This window comes from Ursus arctos, unplaced genomic scaffold (assembly GCF_023065955.2).
Source record: "Ursus arctos isolate Adak ecotype North America unplaced genomic scaffold, UrsArc2.0 scaffold_7, whole genome shotgun sequence".
Lineage (NCBI taxonomy): Eukaryota > Metazoa > Chordata > Mammalia > Carnivora > Ursidae > Ursus > Ursus arctos.
Genome location: NW_026623089.1, coordinates 52,130,622 through 52,154,930, shown reverse-complemented (window position 1 = coordinate 52,154,930; position 24,309 = coordinate 52,130,622). Strand labels below are relative to the sequence as shown.

The following is a 24,309-nucleotide window of genomic DNA, read 5'->3' as shown; positions in this document are numbered from 1 at the left end:
TAATTGGGGATCTTATCTAAGGAATGTGATCACAATTTTGGGCCTAATACTTATTTCATGTTCATCCTTTTGCATGTGCTGATGCATATACTGTTTGCTGCCCATCATGACCCCCTGGAGCCACACCACAAGCGCCAGGACCAACCCCTGGATAGATTCTAACTGCCATACAGCCCGCCGCCCCATTTCAGCAGGAAGCAGCCACAGCGGTCATCGTCCCATTCCCTAACGGCAGTTAGGGTTACTATTCCAGGGGGAGGAATGAGTAAGGGACAGGTGGGGCTAGGTAGGGAGAGAGATTAGAAAAGCTGAATACTCCTGGGGCGCCTGGGTGGCACAGCGGTTAAGCACCTGCCTTCGGCTCAGGGCGTGATCAGGGCGTGATCCCGGCGTTATGGGATCGAGCCCCACATCAGGCTCCTCTGCTGGGAGCCGCTCTTCCTCTCCCACTCCCCCTGCTTGCGTTCCCTCTCTCGCTGGCTGTCTCTATCTCTGTCAAATAAATAAATAAAATCTTTAAAAAAAAAAAAAAAAGAAAAGCTGAATACTCCAGACCACATGTACTAAACATGTAACAAACATATGCTACTTGAAGAGTTTAAATTTCAAATTCCATTAGTTAATAAAATGGACATTTAAAAAAAATAGACATTTAAAAAAATAAACTGTAAAATACAATTAATTTATATTGGGAAAGGAAAGCAAGTTCTCTAAATTAAAAAAAAACAAATACATGTAAAATTATTTCAGTGAACATATGTTGTTTTTGTCTGTCCAGCAACCTTTCTCTCCTCTTCAGGAAATGACACCTCAGTTTTCCTAAAGAGGAACCATACTTTTGTTGCCTACTTTTATTAAATAAAATCTACACCCAACATGGGCTCAAACTCATGACCACAACAAGAGGCGGATGCTTTACCGACTGAGCCAGCCAAGCACCCTGGTGTTGCTTACTCTTAATTCAGGTGGTTTAAAACTATATGCCCCTACACCCCACTCCATGGTGAGAACAAGATCCAATCCTAACCACACAAAGCATCCCGTCACTCTGGCCATACAGAGTGCCTCTAGGATGGGCAATAAGACAAGTCGGGTTAATAAAATTCCCATACAGTAGTCTGTTGGAATCACAGAGAAAGGGAAGTTCTTTCTCTTTTGGAGTTTCTAAGGTTGTAGGATGTAAGCCTGGTGCTATTAGTACCACCTCTCCCAGGGAGTTTTACTTGAGACTCTACTTTTCCATACTGATTCCCAAACACGCAAAAGGAACTAGTGATTATCTGCTGGCAGGGTAAAAGATAAACTAGGATCTTGACTTTCAATATTATATTTTCCATAACGTTTCCATTTTTCAAAAATAGGCACAAACACTTTTATAATAGGAAATACAAAACATTTAAAAATACTGCCCCTGTGTTTTCTTCTCAAATATGTTCAGATATCAGTATTTAATGTCTTAAAAGCATTAACAATTTTATCATAATTTTCAAAGTATAGAGAAAATCTATTTTAAAGCAATCAACTTTTTCACTTGGCACAGAACCAAGCTATTTCTGTTTTGAGTGGGGGGAGGGATTGTGAATAAAACTTTTTTTTTTTTAATTGGCTCTCTTAAAAAAAAAGGTTCTCTTTTTAAAAGGAATACATTAAACAATTCTATATGGAAAAAATTGGTTACATTCAGCAAGTGTTACAGCCACTATAAAAATTACTTACTAAAACTAAAGATTAAAAGTGACCAAATTAGGGGGCACCTAGGTGGCTCAGTCGGTTAGGCTTCTGACTCTTGAGCTCAGCTCAGGTCTTGATCTCAGGGTCATGAGTTCAAGCCCCCAGCTGGGCTCCACGCTGGACGGGAGCCTACTTAAAAAAAAAAATTAAACCTAATTTGGTCACTTATCAATTACTTTAATCCTGTAATTCTAAATAAGACCTGAAAGGTCAGTTAAATCTTTCAGTTATAATTATTTTATATAATATTGCATTATGGGAGAAGTTACATACCATTGTTTCTTCTTAAATATAGGAAAGTCAGTCTCTGGGAATGTAAAAGGTCTACTGAATACAGTAAATGGTCTATAAATTATAAAGGAAGATAGCAATACATGCTTTTGTTCTCTTGTTTTTGTTAGTTTTTGTTAGCTTTCCCTTTTTTTCCCAAGCACAGAACACACTCCAAAATCTTCTCTTTTTGTTACTATTACTCTGTGTTTTATTATCTTCAGTAAGGATACTTAGAAAGCGCCAATGACACTTTCTTGACATAATTAGGTGGCCAGAGTGATGTTTTTTCCCTCAAATTTTTATTTAAATTCTAGTTAGTTAACACATAGTATAGCATTGAATTCAAGAGTAGAATTCAGTGATTCATCACTTACATACAACACCCAGTCCTCATCATAACAAGTGCCCTCTGTAATACCCATGACCCATCTAGCCCATCCCCCACCCTCCCTCCAGCAACCCTGTTTGTTCTCTATCTTTAAGAGAGTGATGTTCTTAAACGGAAGAGATAATCACCTATCAAGGGTGATTATAGAGAGCAGCTGGAGGCCAGAGGTTTCTTCTTACAAAAAAGTGGCAGGTTCTAAAAATTTTTAAGATAAGGTGATATTCAACAAGCTCATTACCTTGTCCCACACGAGAAAAACAGCATGTTCGTCACCTGGGCAATACCTATGCCTCAAGATGCAGACGTTTTATTAATCAACCATATGGTTTAACGTAACTCTAAACCTTAACTCTCCCACGTCTATCAAATCCCAAACTGGTTCACTTTGTCTGCAAACTCCTTTCTTCTATTGCTAGATCACTTGCACATATGACCCAAGGAATGCTTTAACATAAAGGTATATCCAAACCACCTTAAAAATTGAAATAAAAACATTTATGAAAGTAAAAAAAAAAGGGGGGGTCTTTCCAGATACGACAGGTGGGATATTAAAACTAGTCCCTTAGCCACAAAATGGTTATTCTCCTTATATTTACAAATACCTACAATACTCTTCAGGCATGTGAAAAGGAAGTAAAAGAAACCGTAAGACTGCAGAGACAGCAACTTAATGAACAGCCCATTCTAAAGTCTTCTCTCAACATTCACACAAAGTAACACTCAGCTCATTCTCAAAACATTTTATGGTGGGCCAGGATGGGACGCGGAGGGAAACCTGAGTAAGAATGAGAACGGGAAGGCACTGGAATAGATAAAAACTGAACAGTCCAAGAAGGCCGCACTTTGGTTTGCTCCTTCGGGTCCCCACTGATTTTCTACTTTTTTTCGATTTAATGATTAATATTTCTACCCATCAGAGATCTAAGTGTAAACTCCATCACCCACTTCCATCCACATCCACAAACCCTAGCGGAACCAGTCAAATCTACCTGTGCGTCTCCTGGTTGCCCGAGAAGCGAGAGACGACGGCGCCCGAGTGAACCTTGCGGTTGGGCACTGGGAGATCTCTGGGACAGCGAAAAGGTACGAGGTGAGGTGAAGGAAAGCGGAGGACGGGAAGCAGACACGACTAAGGACTCCTCTCAGGCCCCTGAGCTGAGCGCATGAGGAAAGAGCTATACCGTCAGACCTGAGAAGTCGCCGGATCCCAGAGCCAACAAACGGCCGGCCCCGGAGGTCATATCCCTTAAACCTCTTCGCCCTGCCTACCCTTTCGTTTTCCCTAAATGGCTGTCCCTTCGCAGCCCAGGACTCACCTGTCCACACTAGAGCTGACAAAGCTCTTGGGTCAAAGCCGCGCGCCTCTGACAATCATAGAGACGAAACACCAGCGGAGAAAAACCTCCACTTCCACCGCCCACCCTCACGTGACTCTCCTAGCCGCTGGGCCTGTTGGGATAGTGGCGAAATACGTGTGGGAGGGGCACGGAGAACCCGCCCCGCCCCGGCCTCGGGCCCCGCCCCGGCCTCGGGCCCCGCCTCCTTAGTGTTAAGGCGGGAAAGCGGGAGAATGCCAGAAGCTCTCCGCCTTTCCCTCTGCTCTCCTCGTCCCAACACACGAGTGTACACAAAAAAGTGTTAAATTGAACTTTTTGTGCCTGCTGCCATGTCGCCGGTACCCGTTTACTTATTGACTAAGCGTAAAGGAGTCAGTGAAAAGAAAACTGGACAACAGTGAGTTGGGAATTGTTCCTTTTGAACTGTATTTAGGTTTAGGCTTCTAGTAAAATTTCTCTATTTCCTGACTTTGAAGCTTCTTTGAATTGAGAAACCTCACCACTTCCTCTACTCTGTGGGTTTTTCAGCTGTTCTATTTGCAAAGTAACACTGTGGGAGAGTTTAGCCCCCAAGCTACTAATAATGTGTTTTTCAACGAAGATGTTGCTGTCAGTATTGGGGATGGAAACGGATCGTCTCTCCTGCCATAGAAATAGAATAAAAATATTTTGATTCTGATGCCAGAGGACTTGCAAATAAAAAATTCCTCTTCAAGAGTTTCCTTAGCAGAGCTGTGAAAAAGGCTACAACCATGGAAGCAAAAGGCGGCAGACAGAACTATCACTGGGTTAAATTGTGAAGTAAGCAAAACAACTATTTTCTCCATTTCTTCTCAGAGGACCTTCTCTCCCCACTAACCTAAGAAAAACAAATCATTGTGTTCATGCCACTGTGCTAGCACTTTACATACAACCCAATATTTATTTACAACTACCCTGTGGGGTGGATAGTTTGTATTCAATTGCAGGTGGGGAAGCTTGCTAAGACTCTAGGTAATGCAGTAAATTCTGCAACTGGGACACAGTTCTGATCTGAAGGACACCAAGGTCTGGACTCATAAGCAGTATTCTTCTATCTGTTGTCCTCTGGATCTACCTGCCACAGGGGTTAGGAATCTTTGCTTATTTGCTTCTCGACTATCAAAATAACCTTTTCCATTTCTCTTACCGTTTAGAGAGCCTGCTTACTGTTAAATGAAAAAATCTGGTAAAGCCTTTCCCAGGGACACCTGGGGGGCTCAGTCGGTTAAGCGTCTGCCTTTGGCTCAGGTCATGATCCCAGGGTCCTGGGATCAAGCCCCACGTTGGGCTCCCTGTTCAGTGGGGAGTCTGCTTCTCCCTCTCCTTCTGCCCCTCTCCTCTGCTCATGCTCTCTCTCTCTCTCCCTCAAATAAATAAATAAAATCTGAAAGAAGGAAGGAAGGAAGGAAAGAAAGAAAAGAAAGAAAGAAAGAGTCCTTCCCCATTTATTAGCAGGCACTTATCATGGTGTCCTTCCCAGGCAGCATGTCCGTTAACTCTCATAATGGAAATTTCAAGTTGTGTTACAGATTACTGTGGAACATCTTGGGGGTCCCATAGAACGTTAAATAGTAGCTAAGTAAACCATTTCTCAGAACAAGGGAAAAAGGAGGTTAAATCATCATTACATAGATGTTGAGCAAAAATCCACTAATAAGACTTGGTGTAATTTAATTTTAGGCAATATTTGTCTATATAAAACTAACATATAAAAACATAAATCACTGGTTCTCAAACTTTTTGGTCTTTTTAGACCCCTTTACCTTCCTAAAAATTATTGAGGAATCCAAGCAACTCTTGTGTATGTGTGTTATACCCAGCAATACTTAACATATTAGAAATTACAACATATTAGAAATTAGAATTAATATTTAGTCATTAAAAATAATAAACCCATTATGTGCTGATATAAATAACATTTTTATGAATAATAACTACATTTTCCAAAAAACCTAGAAGAAAAGCATGGTTTTACATTCCTGCAAATTTTTTTTAATGTCCAGGTTATAGAAGACAGCTAATTTTCATATCTTAATCTGTTTCTTTTAAGATTTTATTTTTTTGAGAGAGCAAGCACATGCACATGAGCAGGGAGAGGAACAGAGGGAGAAACAGATCCCCCACTGTGTAGGGAGTCAGCTGTGGGGCTCAATCCCAGGACTCTGGGATCATGACCTGAGCTGAAGGCAGACACTTAACAGACTGAGCCACCCAGGCACGCCTAATCTGTTTCAATACACATATCATGTAGCGTCTGGAAAACTCCACCCTACACTCAGAGAATGGGAGTGATAAAGGCAAATAACAGCTTATTATTACTAGGAAAAAAGTCTTGACCTTATGGATCACCAGAAAGGGTTTCAGGAACCCCAGGATTCCTTGGACCACACTTTGAGAACCACTGTTTTGTACCATACGAATGTTAGCTACTATTTTCTTTTTGTCTAGCCATGTTGGCAACAAGGAGAACGTTCAGTGGAAAGAGGAACAAGACAGAAAATTTATAGACTAGATCAATCATAAATGTAAGCATTCTTTCTTCATTTTTCGGAAGCATAGCTTAGGTTAGAATTCAGAGTTATAACTGAACACAGCTACTTCTACATTAGTAATCAGTCCACCAATCCAATACTGTCTTTCAGGCTGCTGTGCAAAGTAGTTCCTCTCACATGAATACAGAATATACCTAATGTGAGTTTGTATTCCATGCACAGAGTAGGTATTAAGACTCCAATAAAATTTGAAGTCAAAATTCTTTTCATAAGCATATATCAAATGCCTACTAAATGCAAGGCTCATAATAGGTGCTGGGCTTATAAAAATTTATAAGCACAGTTCCTGCCCTTGGGCAGCTTATTTATATAATGAGCCTTACATCCTGGTATAAATGTATTTTTTTGCTATGTCTAATAGTTCTCAAATGAGCTTAATGATCAAATGTTTCAGAATTATCTGGGGAGATTTTTAAAATACAGATTCCTGGATCATGTGATATACTGTTTAAGTGGACCAGGGTGGGGCTCAGGAATTTGGATTTTTTTTTTTAAGATTTTGTTTATTCATTTGACAGAGAGACAGCCAGCGAGAGAGGGTGTGGGAGAGGAAGAAGCAGGCTCCCAGCAGAGCAGGGAGCCCGATGTGGGGCTCGATCCCAGGACCCCGGGACCAAGCCCTGAGCCAAAGGCAGACGCCCAACAACTGAGCCACCCAGGCGCCCCAAGGAATTTGGATTTTTCAAAAGTGACCCAGGTGATTCCCATGCAATGAGAAATACAAGCAACAAACAAATGAATTTGGTCTTTGCTCCCAGTACTATCACACATAAAATATCTCTTTATTTCATCTTTAATAACTCAAAAGTATGTCATTGTTGAAAGACCTGCATTATCAAGAGACAGAGTACATATTTAATTTCAGTTAAAATAGAAATTCATGTACTTATTCAAACATTTTATAGCTCATTTGCCTTTATCACATAAAAATAATAATGTGAGATATTACCACAGCAGTTTTCAACATATCACACCACTGTAAAAAGCAAAACATCTTTTGCAACAAACACCTGACGGCAGAAAGTGTTATTTTATAGAGCTTTGATTCAATTTCTTTAAAATGAATTCAGTGAGATGTCCCATGTTTCATTACACTTATCATCAGGGTTCCACAGATTATGTTCTAGTATTTCAAAACCTATGCAGTCTTCTATCACAAATTTATTTTGATGATACATTATATTCCAATGGCTATCTAGAGACTTAAGATCTGTAATTGCTGTTGCAGTGAGTGTTCTTTACTAATAATCGTAGCCAGAATTAATTAAATTCAAGCAAATAAGAAAAATCTAAAAAACAAGCTGAGGTTTCTTTTTTTCCACCACAAAGGGAAAAAAAGGAAATAGCTAAATCAGCCATAAATGTGATTTATAAAAATCGATATATATTTATTTTGATTTTTGTAATATAAACTAACTTCAAAATTAAAGGTTCCCTGCCCATATCTTTATTTCTTACGTGTCCCCATGAAAAGTAACTAGGACTTCTTAGAGAAACAGCTGATTTCAGGGCTAGGGCAGGAAGGTTCAAGAGATGAGGAATCCAGAAATAAGGAATGCTCAGAAAATATAACGGAGGCATGTCAACAAGAGTCAGCTTAAAGGGCTTCTCCTTGGCCAAATCTGGGATAACTAGAGTATCAAAATAAGAATAATGATGAATTATGATCCACTGAATAAAATGCAAATCTATGAGTCTATACTCAAGAGAGAGAGAAGTGGGGGAAGGGGAAGGATGTTCCTAAAAAGAGAATGTCCATGATAAATACAAACAGAGTGGTGGAGTTGGAGAATTTGCCACTCTGCAACTATGAGAAGTGATTGGTTTGGGGAAGCATCATCAATGGATTCTTAATCCAGGGGAAAATCTTGATGAGAAGCAGCATATTTTCATGTTTTCAGAGTATTTCCCCACAAACTGTGTATTCGTTGGGAGGGAAAAATAGTAACTATACTGCGGAGAAACTAGGCAACACTTTCATCAGCGATCATGTGCCTCCTGATGTGATACCCTGAGAAGGACTTATCACTTGAATCTAATCGTGGGGAAACATCAACCAAACCCATACTAGGAACCTCCTATGAAATAACCATCACGAAAGAAAAAAGAAAAAAAAAAAGGCTGAGGAACTAACTCTTCCATTTTAAAAGGGAATAAAGACTTGACTACTGAAGTTAATACATGATCCTAAACTAGAACTTGTACCAGTTGCAGGGAAATGCTAGAAAAGACTTATTGGAACAATTGACAAAATTGGAATATGGACCATAGATTAAAGTAGATTCCATATTTGTTAACTGTGTGATAATTATATAAAAGAGCATAATTTTTCTTAGTAAATATATACTACTGTATCAAGAGTTCAAGGGGCATGGTGTATGCCATCAATTCTCAAATGGTTTGGAAAAAATAAAGCCAAATACCTAGAAAGAAAATGATAAAGCAAATGCAGCAAAATATTAAAAATTGGTGAATTTGAATAAATGGTATTCAGGAGTTCTCTGTCCTATTCTTGCATTTTTTCTGTATGTTTAAATTGTTTTTTTTTAAGATTGTATTTATCTATCTATCTATCTATTTATTTATTTAAGGTGTTCCTAAAAGAGAATGCCCATGATAAATACAAAGAGGAGAAGGGGCAGAGGGAAAGGGGGGAAATCTCCAGCAGACTCCACGCTGAGCTCAGAGCTGCACACAGGGCTCAATCCCATGACCCTGACATCATGACCTGAGCTGCAACCTAGAGTCAGGACACTTAACTGACTGAGTCATCCAGGCCCCCCTATGTTTAAATTGTTTTTAAAAAGAAAACAATTAAGGGCTCTCCAGTCTCTCTCTCTCTCTCTCTTAGACTTCCTTCCAAATGGACCAGAACATTCATCATGAATCTTTTCAGTTTTTAGTCCTTGTATTTCCACTATCATTATTAGAGTCAAGTGGTAGTTATATTTTATAATTTTAGTTGATTACCTACAGCCAATAAGAAGAAAAGCAGCTGAATTTATAAAAGGCCAAAAAATTTCCCAATCCTAGTTGCAGGAACTTTTTATATTTGCAACTGAAATTTTATTCTAGATGTTGTAAGAAATGGACTAATTCAGCCAATTATTCAGTTGAATTAATGTTAAGCAACACAAAGCAAAGGTAGTACACTTGTTTCATTTTCCTCAAATCATTAATTTTTCAACTTCCTATAAGCATCATCTAAAGTTTCCTCTAAAATAATTGGTAAGTCAGGGTTTTTTCCCTATTTTTTAGTTTTAGTTTGTCTCATAATTCTTAAAAATTATTTTTTAAATACAAAGATATACATTCCCTTAAATTCAAACAATTGAGAATTAACAACTACCATTACATTTTTGATTACTCTTACATAGACCCTTTTTCATGCTTATATCAATGTGTGTATCTCTATATGTGGACAGTTTTTTCTAAAATGGAAATCATTCTGCACAATTTGTTCTTTTATTTCTTATGTAACAGGTCTTTTTAAATTTAATTTTTATTTTCTCAAAGCTGTGCATATGTAGTTTTCTATACGTAGACAAATAATTCAACTAGTGAAAGTTTTTTCTACTCATTATGTAACCCATTCACATGGTTTAAAATTCAAAAAGTACAAAGATGTACACTATGAAAAATCTTCCTTCTACCTCTGTCCCTGAGACACCCAAATCTACTCATAGGCAACAAATGACATTAGTTTTTATGCATCCTTCTTGTGTATACAAATACACACATATGAACACACATATGTTTTGAAGATCTTTTCATCACTATATAAAGGGCTTTCTCAGTTTATTACATAGCTGTGTGGTATTCCACAATATAGACATGCCTTTATTTAATCAGTCACCTGATTTATTTAATCAGATATTCAGAGTGTTTCCAGGTTTTGCTCTTTCAAATAATCTGCTATGAATAACTTTGAATATACATTTTTTACTAGGTGTGACTAATCTGTGAAATAAATTCCTAGAAATGGAGTTGTGGGTCAAAAGTTTCACAAGTTAGGCTCTCTGGGAAGCAGACTCCAAGACAGAAATTCAGAATTCTGGATTTTTTTTTTAGGAAGTAACATTGGGTTTAACAGCTGTGGAAGGAAGGAGAAAGTGGGGTCAGGCAGAAGTTGAGCTTTGAGGCACATGATGCAGCTTCAGCCACCCCATAGGGAAGTATGGGGCTGAGGACCTATCAGAATCAGCCTGCATTGGGTAGAAACGGCTTGGCCTTTATAACCCTCCACCATCAGACACTGGATGTGGGCTGCCCCTTAAAGGCATGACGTTGGGTAAGGCAACTCTTGGCAGCTATGGCAAAACTTGAAGGGGCTGGCAGTTGAAGATTGTCTGTTGTAGAACTTCTAGCAGCTGGAACACCAAGAACTTCCCTGAAGGGGGATACCTGGGTATCCCACCTCCATGTCTAACCCAAAAGGGTATCTACATTTTGTGAGTTTGATAGCTTTTGCCAAATTGCTGCACCGATTTATATTCCCATCAGGAATGTTTAAGAATGCCGTTTACCCATATTCTCTCCAACACAGAGTGTTAATCAAACTTCTGGATCTTTACCAATCTAATTAGGTGAAAAGTGATACTTCATTGTAGTTTTAATTTTCCTTCCTTTTATTTGAGGGAAGTTGAAAGAGCCAGTTGTCCTTTTTTTTTCTTTGAATTGTCTGTTTTTATCCTTCACACATTTTCCTATTGGGTTGATTTTTTTTTTTTAAGTGATATTTAGGGACTCATTGTTAGGGAAACTAGCCATACTCTCACCACATATCTTTCCAATATAACCATATAGTAATAGTTGGCTAAATTAACATTTTGGGTTTAGGTGATTATCACTACAAAACATTGTTCACAACCGAGTCATTAGGACTACTATAATTACTGTTCCTTTCTTATACCATTGCTGTTTTCCCCATTGTTAATACTTGGCTCATTTCCTGACTTTGCTTAGTTTTTTATGGCCGTTGATGAAAGATAATTGGAAGGCAGGCAGGCAAGGATAAGGGGCCCCCACCATAAGAGGAAACCACTCTTGAAAGGATTTTACACCGCCCTGGAAGGAGCCCTCCACCCTTTCCCATTTGATAGATAGGTGATAAAAATCTGATTGGATCACAGGTGCCCATAAAAAACCCTAGACTTAGAAACTCCCGTGGCAACCTCTTTGGGTCCCCTCCTTCCTCGGGAGCTTTGTACTATCACTTTGCTATCGCTTGATAAGCCTTGCTTTGCTGCCAACCGTTCTGTCTGGTCTACCTCTTCATTCTTCAAAGCGGTGTGACCAAAGACTGTGGGCACCAGATGGAGAAAAAAATCCTGCAATGCTGTCACTAATTCTTCTTTCAGCCCTTCAACATACAGACCACTGTAGTTTGTGCTACCAACATTTCTTGCCCAAATTACAGGAATAATTGCCTCCTAAGGCAATCCATTTGTCTCCTTATTATCTCCCTATTCCCACCCTTATCTGCAGAGTCTTTTCTCACACAGGCAGCCAAAGTGATCCTTTTAAAACATAAGCCATTCCACTCTGATGGATTCCCATTTCTCTGGAAGAAACATCAGTTATTACAGTGATCTACAAAGCCCTACGTGACATATTCTCCACCCTATACCTCTCTGACCTCTTTTCCTACTGCTGCTCTGGCATCTACCCCTCTCACATTTCTCCACCCCCTCTGGCAGTTCTCTCTGCCTGGAAAGTTCTGCCAGATAGCCACATGACTAATTTCCTAATTCCCTTCAGGTCTTGGCTGAAATGTTACTTTACAGTGAGGTATATCCTCACTACCCTATTTTAAATTATAATACACACCCTCCTCTCCCCCATCTATAGCAATTTTAATCCTCCTTACCCAGCTTTACGTTTTCTTTTTTCATCGATACTATTGCCTTCTAATATAGAATGTATTTATTATGTTTATTATCTTACTCCCTATGCTACAATGAAAGCTCAATGAGAATAGTGTTTGTGGCTCAAGGTAATCACTAAAATATTTATTATGAATGAATATATTTTCCCTTAATATGTTCAAACTTATTAGAAAAGCTATCATTTCCAATTTTTGTGCTTCTTGGAACCCTTCCTTCCCCATCTCTATTGCTTGTTTTCTTGTCTTCCTATACAGCTGTCAACTATGAACCTGCCATTACCAATTTGCGTGCCGTCTTCACCTCTCTCCTATGGTAGCTCCTCTAGTACCTAGACCCTTTGTCTTTCTTGCTTTTCTCCTTCTTTTCAATAGTGTTTCTTTTTTCATAGTTTTTTCTTTCTTTTTGGTGGCAGCCTCCTAAGAAAGAATGCAAAGTTTCTGGGATTTTATATGCCTGAAATTGTCTTTAGTTCAGCTGTATGCTTAATTGATAGTATGACAAGGCATAAAATTCAAGATTAGGAATAATTTTCCAGGGTGCCTGGCTGGCTCAATCAGAGGAACACGGGACCCTTAATCTCAAGGTTGTGAGTTCAAGCTCCATGTTTGGTGTAGAGATTATGTAAAAATAATTTTTTTTAAAGATTTTATTTATTTATCTGAGGGGGGCATGAGTGGGGGGAGGCGCAGAGGGAGAGGGAGAGAGAGAATCTCAAGCAGACTCCATGCTGAGTGCAGAACCCAATGCAGGGCTCAGTCTCACAACCCTGAGATCATGACCTGAGCCAAAATTAAGAGTCAGACACTCCACTGACCAAGCCACCCAGGCACCCCTGTTGTGGCCCTTTTTAATATTTAATTTGCTGGCCATTCAATAGGTCCTTTATCAGAGGACTTCTGTCCTTTGGTTCCAAGAAAACTTCTTGATTTATTTGTTTGATAATTTCCTCCTATTTATTTTCTCTCTTATCTCTAGAATTTTTCAGATGTGGTAACTTTTTTAAAAAAGCACTCAGCAGATTGGTGTCTAAATTGTTATTTATTAGACATAATTTGCACAATAGTACAGAAAGAACTGAAAGAAACAACATATTCCAGGATTTAATAACATAAAATTCTCAATCAAAAGGCAAAATTAGTAGGATGCCACTTTCTAAGAACAGCTGAGCTAAAGGTGTCTCTAAGGCCAAACAGGGAATCATCTCCCCTTTTAAGGATCTTCAAATGTTCTAAAACCTAGAAAGTGCCTGGAACATTGCGAGAAATTGGTAAATATTAATGGAATAAATAGATGTCCTTTGCAAGTATTTGCACTTAAACACATTCATTAAATAGTAGTAAATAAACACTGCACACATACCCCAAGCAGCATTATCTCTGGAAAGTCCCTAATTTTTATCCCTTAAAAGTATTTAAAATTAATAAGATCTAATATTTACATTTTTGTTACATTTACTTTTCTGTAAACCTGGAGTCACAGTTCACAATCAGTCTGGAGAAAATGGAACTATTTTACAGCAATGTGAAAGTGTCATTTTTGATATTTCAACATTTCAGTATCATTTTGATTTTTGATAGATTGTCGACAGCGTAATATAGATAACGCCTTTTTATTAAGTGCTGGATATCTTCTTTTTTAAAAAGATCGTATTTATTTATTTGAGAGAGAGAGAGAGCTTGTGCATGTGCATGAGTGGGGGAGGGGAAGAGGGAGAAGCAGACTCCCTGCTGAGCATGGAGTCCGATGCGGGCTCAATGTGGGGCTTGATCCCAGGAACCTGAGATCATGACCTGAGCCAAAGTCTGAAGCTTAACCGACAGAACCTCGCAGGAGTCCCGTAAGTGACTTCTAAGGTGTAAGACTTAAAAGTTATCTTCTAAGGTGTAAGACTTAAAAGTTAAGCCAAAAAAGTGTATGATACTTTTCTTTCCCCAAATCAAACTTCCTTTTATTGTTCTTGATGGACATCATATAATTATGTTGAAAGCCAAAGACTACAACTTTAGTTTTTCTTTTAGGAAATCAAAACAAAAATACTCAAGGAATCCACAGCTTTCTCAGCATGGTATAGAAGGATATGTGAGACACAAGGTAGGTGAATTTGATCCAGTATCAGTTGGCTTTGGTGATGCCTAGGTTTCCATTTATTTTTGCTTTGCACTAAAAATAAAGCACACCAAAATTATAGTATTGCTGCTAGTATTAGACAAAATATTAATAAACCATGAACTATGGTTCTTTTGCTTCTGTAGTTCTTTTACTTTCTGTTTCTACTTCTGCCAATATGCTTTCCTAAACAGCACAGAAACACAGGTCCTTAATATTTCACAACCACCATTAAGAACTAAAAACAAGTGGAAAAGTATAATTTGAATTATGAATTGCTTTTATCATAAAATTCATAAATAGTTTTAGAAGGAAAGTTCTGTACATAATCACACCATCCCCAAATGAGAGAATAGCACTTACATAGTGGATAGACGTAACTTCTAAGACCAAAAACACTGGAGAAATTCTGACTGCTCATTAAGACCCTAAAACCATTCAATAATTTACATGTAAATGTGCATTAATATTAATTTTTAAATTAAAGTATGTGTTCTAATTATAAACCACCCTATTGATCTATATAGGTTTTCAAGAAATTTGTACTTGCTATAAACAGCTGTAGGTTTAATCTAATGGACAAAATTCTTCTGTAAGTGTATCAATTTGAATCTATGGAGAAGCAGAGACCAAGATTAGATGTTCAAGGGATTTAGTGGAGGGAGTGCTTATGAAAGAAAGGTCAAGGGAGTAGGAGTAGGCAGTTAAAGTGATACAGGTTTAAAACCTATGACAGCAAAGAGGAAAGGAAGAATTGAATGAGAAGAGCCAAAGACTGTAGAGCAGTTCTGGGAAAATCTTACCCAGGCCAATGGGAAGTCCCTGAGATAAAGTTGCCAATTATAGGAATCGTGCTTTGTGCAGCAATAGACTGGTTCTTCTACCCTCCTGCACTCATCGACTGGGAGAAGCTTAGGGGAAGCAAGGCCTAGCATGAATGCATTAGAGGCCAAAGTGTGTCTGCTATCAGTCAGCTAAGCTCCCTGCAGTATCTGTAGAAGGGAGATCTGAGAGGGACACCCCCATGACCACTACAGTCCACTTCCTGTTCTGTCCTGATCCATCTCTCCATATATGTTCAGGAAGCAGATGTGCCATGGTTCCTGTGGGCTTCTTTTCCTAAGAGGAAGCTTAGAAAAGGAAGATTAGTGGGATGAGCTATGGTCTCCCATCCCTGCAGTTAGTTGCAGGCCACAGCGGGTATTCATCATTTCCCTCCTTCACTATCCACTCCACATTTCTCTCACCTTCAGCTGTTAGCTCCATAGGTCATTGACATGAATCAGGTAAGTCTAGTGTATTCAATGGAGTATACGTCTCATTTTAGGAACATACATTCTGATAATATGTTTATGAGTGGATAGGGTGAAATGTTCCTTCAAGAACTAGCCAACAACCCCTTACATGTCTGTTTAAAATTTTGTATCATGCTGTCTTAATTTCTAAACAGTTGTGATATTGATATTTGTGGGCAAAATAGATAGTGAATCATGGAGAATATTTTCTTAATTAGAACCCAACAGGCCAGTGTGTTTTATTGGAAACAAGCTTTGACTGATTATTAGGTATTATTAGGTATTTCTATAGTGCTAATATTATGTAATTTCTTTTCACTATTAAGTTTGGGGCACCTGAATGGCTCAGTTGGTTAAGCATCCAACTCTTGATTTTGGCTCAGATCATGATCTCAGGGTTGTGAGATCTGGCTCCATACTGAGTATGGAATCTGCTTGAGATTGTCTCTCCCTCTCCCTTTGCCCCTCCCCTCCCTCTAGCTCTCTTTAAAAAAAAAGAAAGAAAAAAAAAAGAAAATTAAGTTTGCTCTACACAAGTAGATTGTATTTGGGAGAAGGGAAATAACTAACATGCCATACCTTTGTAGAAGGAGACACATCCTTTTGTATTTTCATTGCTAATTCTCTTTAATAGGTCTGTGTATTTAAATTATTTATTCCCTCAGGCCACTTCCTTTAACCTTTGTGTCTCAGTTGCTCAGCATATTAATTAGGAATAGAATTTATTATAACAAGGTTTCAAAAAAAAACTATGAGGACTAATTGTTAATGCCAGTTAAGTGCCTGAAATTTTTAGGATCAAAACAAATATGTTATAATAGTTTTATTTTAAAGCATTTTAATTAGCCTTTCAACATGTTTTTATGAAGTCTGCATAAATGACAGAAATTACTTTCAAGGTGAGAGCCATAGCTTTTATTTAGCAATATAAAATATTTTCTTTGTACTTCTGAGCAAATAATTTAAAAATTAAAAGTAACTGGAATTTCTCACATATATCATGTAGTTATGTGAGAATCATTAATATTTAGATTCTTGAAATCTATGCAAGATAAACTGTACAGTATCTCAAAGGTAACTAAATGGCAAAGTTCTTCTTGGTAGGAGAATTCTAGGCAATAACTGCAGAAGAAATCATAGAATTTTCAAAATTACAGTTTTGCTACTCCTAATGAAATAATGTACCTAGGCAATAACTACAAATAGAATGGAGACCTTTATAACAAATCTTTCCACCTGAAAACATTTGAACCCACTGGTCAAAATTAGCATCATTAAAAGTGAGATAGTTTTTTGTTTTTGTTTTTGTTTTTTTAATGATTTTTTTATTATATTATGTTAGTCACCATACAGTACATCCCCGGTTTCCGATGTAAGGCTCGATGATTCATTAGTTGTGTATAACACCCAGTGCACCATGCAATACGTGCCCTCCTTACTACCCATCACCAGCCTATCCCATTCCCCCACCCCCCTCCCCTCTGAGGCCCTCAGTTTGTTTCTCATAGTCCATAGTCTCTCATGTTTCATTCCCCCTTCTGATTACCCCCCCTTTCTTTATCGCTTTCTTCCCCTACCGATCATCCTAGTTCTTATGTTCCATAGATGAGAGAAATCATATGATAGTTGTCTTTCTCTGCTTGACTTATTTCACTTAGCATTATCTCCTCCAGTGCCGTCCATGTTGTAGCAAATGTTGAGAACTCGTTCTTTCTGATTGCTGAGTAATATTCCATTGTATATATGGACCACAACTTCTTAATCCAGTCATCTGTTGCAGGGCATCTCGGCTCCTTCCACGATTTAGCTATTGTGGACATTGCTGCTATGAACATTGGGGTGCATATGGCCCTTCTCTTCACTACGTCTGTATCTTTGGGGTAAACACCCAGTAGTGCAATGGCTGGATCATAGGGTAGCTCAATTTGTAACTTTTTAAGGGACCTCCACACTGTTTTCCAGAGTGGCTGTACCAACTTGCATTCCCACCAACAATGTAGGAGGGATCCCCTTTCTCCACATCCTCTCCAACAATTGTTGTTTCTTGCCTTGTCTATTTTTGCCATTCTAAATGGCGTAAGGTGGTATCTCAGTGTGGTTTTGATTTGAATTTCCTTGATGGCTAATGATTTTGAACATTTTTTCATGTGTCTGTTAGCCATTTGTATGTCTTCATTGGAAAAGTGTCTGTTCATATCTTCTGCCCATTTTTTTTTATAATAATGATTTTTTATTATATTATGTTAGTCACCATACAGTACATCCCCGGTTTTCGATGTAAGGCTCGATGATTCATTAGTTGTGTATAACACCCAGTGCACCATGCAATATGTGCCCTCCTTACTACCCATCACCGGTCTATCCCATTGCCCCACCCCCCTCCCCTCTAAAGTCCTCAGTTTGTTTCTCATAGTCCATAGTCTCTCATGTTTCATTCCCCCTTCTGATTACCCCCCCTTTCTTTATCCCTTTCTTCCCCTACTGATCATTCTAGTTCTTATGTTCCATAGATGAGAGAAATCACATGATAGTTGTCTTTCTCTGCTTGACTTATTTCACTAAGCATTATCTCCTCCAGTGCCGTCCATGTTGTAGCAAATGTTGAGAACTCGTTCTTTCTGATTGCTGAGTAATATTCCATTGTATATATGGACCACAACTTCTTAATCCAGTCATCTGTTGAAGGGCATCTCGGCTCCTTCCACGATTTAGCTATTGTGGACATTGCTGCTATGAACATTGGGGTGCATATGGCCCTTCTCTTCACTACGTCTGTATCTTTGGGGTAAACACCCAGTAGTGCAATGGCTGGATCATAGGGTAGCTCAATTTGTAACTTTTTAAGGGACCTCCACACGGTTTTCCAGAGTGGCTGTACCAACTTGCATTCCCACCAACAATGTAGGAGGGATCCCCTTTCTCCACATCCTCTCCAACAATTGTTGTTTCTTGCCTTGTCTATTTCTGCCATTCTAACTGGCGTAAGGTGGTATCTCAGTGTGGTTTTGATTTGAATTTCCTTGATGGCTAATGATTTTGAACATTTTTTCATGTGTCTGTTAGCCATTTGTATGTCTTCATTGGAAAAGTGTCTGTTCATATCTTCTGCCCATTTTTTGATTTGTTTATTTGTTTCTCGTGTATTGAGTTTGAGAAGTTCTTTGTAGATCTTGGATACCAGTCCTTTATCTGTAGTGTCATTTGCAAATATATTCTCCCATTGCGTGGGCTGCCTCTTAGTTTTTCTGACTGTTTCCTTGGCTGTGCAGAAACTTTTAATCTTGATGAAGTCCCATAAATTCATTTTATCTTTTGTTTCTCTTGCCTTTGGGGATGTGTCATGAAAATGGTTGCTTTGGCCGATGTCGTAGAGGTTGCTGCCTATGTTCTCCTCTAGGATTTTGATGGATTCCTGTCTCACATCGAGGTCTTTCATCCATTTGGAGTTTATTTTTGTGTATGGTGTGAGATAGTGGTCAAGTTTCATTCTTTTGCATGTAGCTGTCCAATTTTCCCAGCACCATTTATTGAAGAGACTGTCTTTTTCCCACCGGATGTTTTTTCCTGCTTTATCAAATATTAGTTGCCCAAAGAGCCGAGGGTCCATTTCTGGGCTCTCTATTCTGTTCCATTGGTCTATGTGTCTGTTTTTGTGCCAGTACCATGCTGTCTTGGTGATCACAGCTTTGTAGTACAGCTCGAAATCCAGCATTGTGATGCCCCCAGCTTTGTTTTTCCTTTTCAACAATTCCTTGGAGATTTGGGGCCTTTTCTGTTTCCATACAAATTTAAGGACTGTTTGTTCCAGTTCTTTGAAAAATGTCCTCGGTATTTTGATCGCGATAGCATTGAAAGTGTAGATTGCTCTGGGTAGCATGGACATTTTAACTATGTTAATTCTTCCGATCCATGAGCATGGAATATCTTTCCATCTTTTTATGTCTTCCTCAATGTCTTTCAAGAGTGATTTATAGTTTCTAGAATATAGGTCCTTTACGTCTCTGGTTAAGTTAATTCCAAGGTAACATATGGTTTTTGGTGCTATTGTAAATGGGAAAAAGTGAGATAGTTTTGATATCTTGGTTCGTGTCCTAGAGTAGAGAAAGGACATTAGATTAGAAAACAAAACAAAACAACTAAGGAAATAGGAATAAACTATGAACTTCAGTTAATAATAAGGTACCAATATTAGTCACTAACTACAGTGAATATACTAGATTAATGAGAAATGTTAGGAATTGGGGAAAACTGAGAGTGTGGAGGTGGTAAATACAGGAACTCTGTACTTACTATCTGCCCAGTTTTTCTGTAAACCTAACAGTTTCAAAAAGTAAAATCTATTAATAAAAAATTAGACAACCAGATATTAGTTCCTCATGATGTAATGAAATAGGAGTTACATAGAACCACCTACAAAGTATTCCTGCAAACTGGAATCTAATCAAGCATCTACATCAAATTACTGGTTTATAGGAAATGTGGTGAAACAGCACCACAAGGATGCAATCAACCAAATCCAGAATGTGGGATTTTTACAAATGACTCTGTTTCTTAAATAAATAAATGGCATAGGGGCCCCAGGGTGGCTCAGTCAGTTAAGCGTCTGACTCTTGGTTTTGGCTCAGGTCAAGATCTCAGGGTCGTGGGATCAAGCCCCTAGTGGGGCTCCCTACTCATCAGGGAGATGATGCTCATGAGATTCTATCTCTCCCTCTCCCTCTGCCCTCCCCCTGCTCATGTCCTCTCTCTCTAAAATAAATAAATGAGTTAAAATGAATGAATGAATGGCATAAAAAATTGGGAGAGGAGGAACTGTAAGAGACTAAAGTTTTAAGAGGTGTTCCAACCAAATAAAATGTGTTGATCATTGTTTGAATCCTGATTTGAAGAAACTGACTGTGAAAAGATATTTGAGAAAATTTGAACATGGATGAGAGATAAAATAATATTAAGGAATTATTAATTTATATGGTGTGATAATGGCATTGTGGTTATAGGTATTCCACTTTTGTTTTGTTTTGTATTTAGTCTTTATCTGAAATATATCAGTTTAATGTGAAAAAATGGGAAATTTTCATATTTTTTCCATATGGAAAAAGATAAAATTAGATCTCTACCTCACAGCATACATAAATTCCACAGCAAAAATAAATTCCAACTAGGTTAAAAACCAAAAGGTTGGGACACGTGCGTGGCTGTGTCAGTTGAGCATCCAACTCTTGATTTCCGCTCAGGTCATGATCTCACTGGTCATGAGATCGAGTTCCACATCAGGTTCCAAGCTCAGCGGGGATTCTGCTTGAGATTTTCTCTCTTCCTCTCCTGCCCCTCCCCCACCTGTGTGTGCATGCACACACGCTCTCTCGCTCTCTCTCAAAATAAATAAATCTTTATTTAAAAAAAGAAAAACACCTAAAAGGTAAAACTTTCATCCTGCAAAAATTATTATAATCTGCATGAAAAGACAAGCCATTTCTATGTAGATACCCTACAGAAAACTGAGCACATATGCATTGAAGCGTTTTTCATACTAGCAAAAATTGGAAATAATAGCCACAGGTAGAAGAATATAACCTGTGTAATTTATTCATACTGTAGAAATCTACAGAGCACCAAATATAACAACACAGATAAATCTCTAAAGTATGTGTTAAAAAGTTCAGTTTCAAAAGGTGATATAAATTATTATGCCAGTTATACAAGTTCAAAAACGCAAAAAATACTAGGCTGTTGATGGATACGTATAAGGTAGAAGTATAAAAACAGGGGCGCCTGGGTGGCGCGGTCATTAAGCGTCTGCCTTCGGCTCAGGGCGTGATCCCAGCGTTCTGGGATGGAGCCCCACATCAGGCTCCTCCGCTGGGAGCCTGCTTCTTCCTCTCCCACTCCCCCTGCTTGTGTTCCCTCTCTCGCTGGCTGTCTCTGTCAAATAAATAAATAAAATCTTACAAAAAAAAAAAGAAGTATAAAAACAAACATACCTACTGTAACTGAACTAACATGAGTTCACTCCTTGCTGAGTCAGACTCTGTACCAGGTTGAGTTGTTGCACAAAGAAAACGTTTATGTGCAGCAAATAAGAAGCCAGGAGTCCTCGAGAGAGTGTGAATGGGTAACTTTCGTTTAGGGTTAGGATGAATATTTAGATAGGGAAGCCTTGTCTGGCATGTAGAGGCAGGCGTAAAGTTGCACATGCACCTTAAGGAAACATGCCTATCCGTGCGCTGTTTGTATGTTGTGGAAATGAGGCTGATGCTCCTCCTTGGGTGGAGATTTTAGTAACATAATGACGTAAAGGCAATTGCCGGTCATTCCAGGGGTCACCCCATCATCCATCTGCACAGGCGTGAGTCAGGGGTTTAGCTCAAACGGCCTGGGTGTTCTGAGCCAACGGGAGGTCATGTCAGGGCGGCTGTCATCACCTGATGGGTGGTTTCAGGTTTCATTTGCCCGAGTTAAGAGGTAAGCCTGAAAGAAGACCTAAGGAAAAATGTAAGACAAAGGTTAGTGAATACAAGCAGGTGGGTGATGCAGCTGCAGTACTTGAACTTATCTAGAGCTTTTTATTTAAAAAAAATTCTGAAGCAAATAAAGTAAAATCTGTATGGTGACCATATAGGTGTCTGTTGTATAATTTTCTGTATGTTTGATTTATTTCATAATGTAAAAAAATAATAAGAAATGCCTGAAATAAAAATGAGAAAAGAACACTTGAATATTTTGCCATAAATCCGATTGACGTACTTAGTAAGATGACCCTGAGATGTGATCCAGAACCATAAAGGGTCTAGAATAAGTCTTATGGCGTGGGGCTTCCAGCCCCCACCCCCATCTTTTCCAGATAGCTTCTCAATTCAAATGACTCTGGATTCATGGGGTTGGGCCCAGTGTTGGTATCATCATATATCATTATGCATTCCTCTCTCAATTCAGTAGAAAATTACTAAATGCTCACGATGGGCAAAATACTGTGCTAGGGTTCCAACGTCTTCAAAACTTAATTTATTTCTTAACTAAATAATATTAACAAGTATTAACTAGAAGGTGAACTAAATGAGTATCAATCTCACTCAACAAACTCGGATGAACAAGAAATGATCCACTAGTTGTTTAAAATAAATTAAAGTCATAGCCCAGTTCTGAAAGCTAGTTGGAAATTTGGTCTCATTGTCTGTTGGTGCCCCTCCCATATGACTTCAGTAGCCACCTTGATAACGCACCCTTCATTGACTGCCTTCCTTTTCCTGTCTTACTTCCCCATTCTCCTGCCCTTCCAAATAAACTACTTGCATTTGAATCTTCTTAGGCATGCTTATAGGGGAACCCGAATGAAGACAATGAAGCATTAGGGCATCCTTACCTCAACATAATCTCTTTGTTCATAAATATAAAAGTTGTTTAAGCATGATGGACTGAACTACCATACTTTGTAGTATGGTAAACTTAGCTTCATTCTGTACAGTTGTTTACTCTAAAATTAGACTGATTTAATTTCCTTAACCAGTAATTAATTGTACTGAAATTTTGATGACATGTTTTCAAGAATGTACACAGTGTAAATAGTTATAAGTACACATACCAATAAGGTATTACGGTAATGACTCATGGGTCAGAGGTAGTCATGGAACTATGATACACTTTATGGGTGTGTTATACTTCGCTGGGCGTGGACTTCCATCCAGATGCTTGGGAAATCTATTTATCAGGTAGTCAGAATACTAGTTAGATTATATCAGAAGGAAGTTTCATAAAAATAGAAGGAATAACAAACATTAGGTCCTCTGGGCACCTTCCATGTTGGAGCGTTCTCCTTCCAATTCAGCAAGTGGTGTGGCTTCTCCTCATCACCCTGTTTTGTTTTTCCAGGCTGGCTTCTCAGTTCAAATGACTTTGAATTCATAGGGATGGGCTCAGCATTACCATGAATATCTATCATTATGCATTCCTCTCTCGGTTCAATATAAAATTACTAAGTGCTCACTATGTGCAAAATATTGTGCTAGGGTTCCAGCCTCTTCAAATCCTAACTGCTTTCCTGCTAAAGCATTTAATGAGCTATGTTAACTATATAAAGGTAGGGACTCCCATCCTGGAATGTTCTATGTCTCCCTAAGTGCGATAAATATTTCTTTCAATGGACTTTTACTACTTGACCAAAGGCTGGCAAATCCCCTCCTTTTGTCTCCCTGCTTTCCACCTTTATGCTGTAGGTACAAAGAGTCCACTTATTTTAGTTGCTCAGTGAGGAGTAATGAATATAACTCCACAGCCTAGGTAAAGCTTTCTTCTGAGTAGCAGCAGTTCAAGTACAGGCACATCCTTGGGAAGCTGCTTTCCTGTCTCCTGAATCAGTTTAGGGATGGAGAACTAGAGCTCAAAATACTTGTTCTAGCTAAGTGGTATTTTAAAAATAGTACTATGCCTTGTTTTAATTTTTTAATTATATAAGTAATGTTTGCACATGACTGAACATTTTAAAACAGGACTGCAAGTTATAAAATAAAAAAGATATTTATATTTCTTGACTTTTCAACTTTCAACATCTGTTGCTTGCTAGTAACTATGAAAGGTAAAAAATTTAGCACTCTTAAATTACTTCTCACTTCACCTTCTCTACTCTTCCCCTCAGTTTTTGTTTTCTTCTAGTAATTACCTTTATTTATTTTGTTTTTTTTTAAAGAATTTTAAAATTTATTTGAGAGAGAGGGAGAACCCACC

The 24,309-nt window shown here is 38.4% G+C and overlaps 1 protein-coding gene across 2 annotated transcripts in view; it reads right to left on the bottom strand.

The window, feature by feature from the left end:
- The window catches only part of MICU1 (mitochondrial calcium uptake 1), a 234,931-nt gene extending 231,092 nt beyond the window's left edge, over positions 1–3,839 (bottom strand). Inside the window, exon 1 of one of the 2 annotated variants that reach the window (XM_026504432.4) lies at positions 3,709–3,839. The gene's annotated coding sequence lies outside the window, so the exon portion shown is untranslated. Of the gene's footprint in view, positions 1–3,381 lie in introns of both variants that reach the window. The other variant, XM_048218843.2, reaches the window with a different exon arrangement.
- Positions 3,840–24,309: the final 20,470 nt, after the last annotated feature.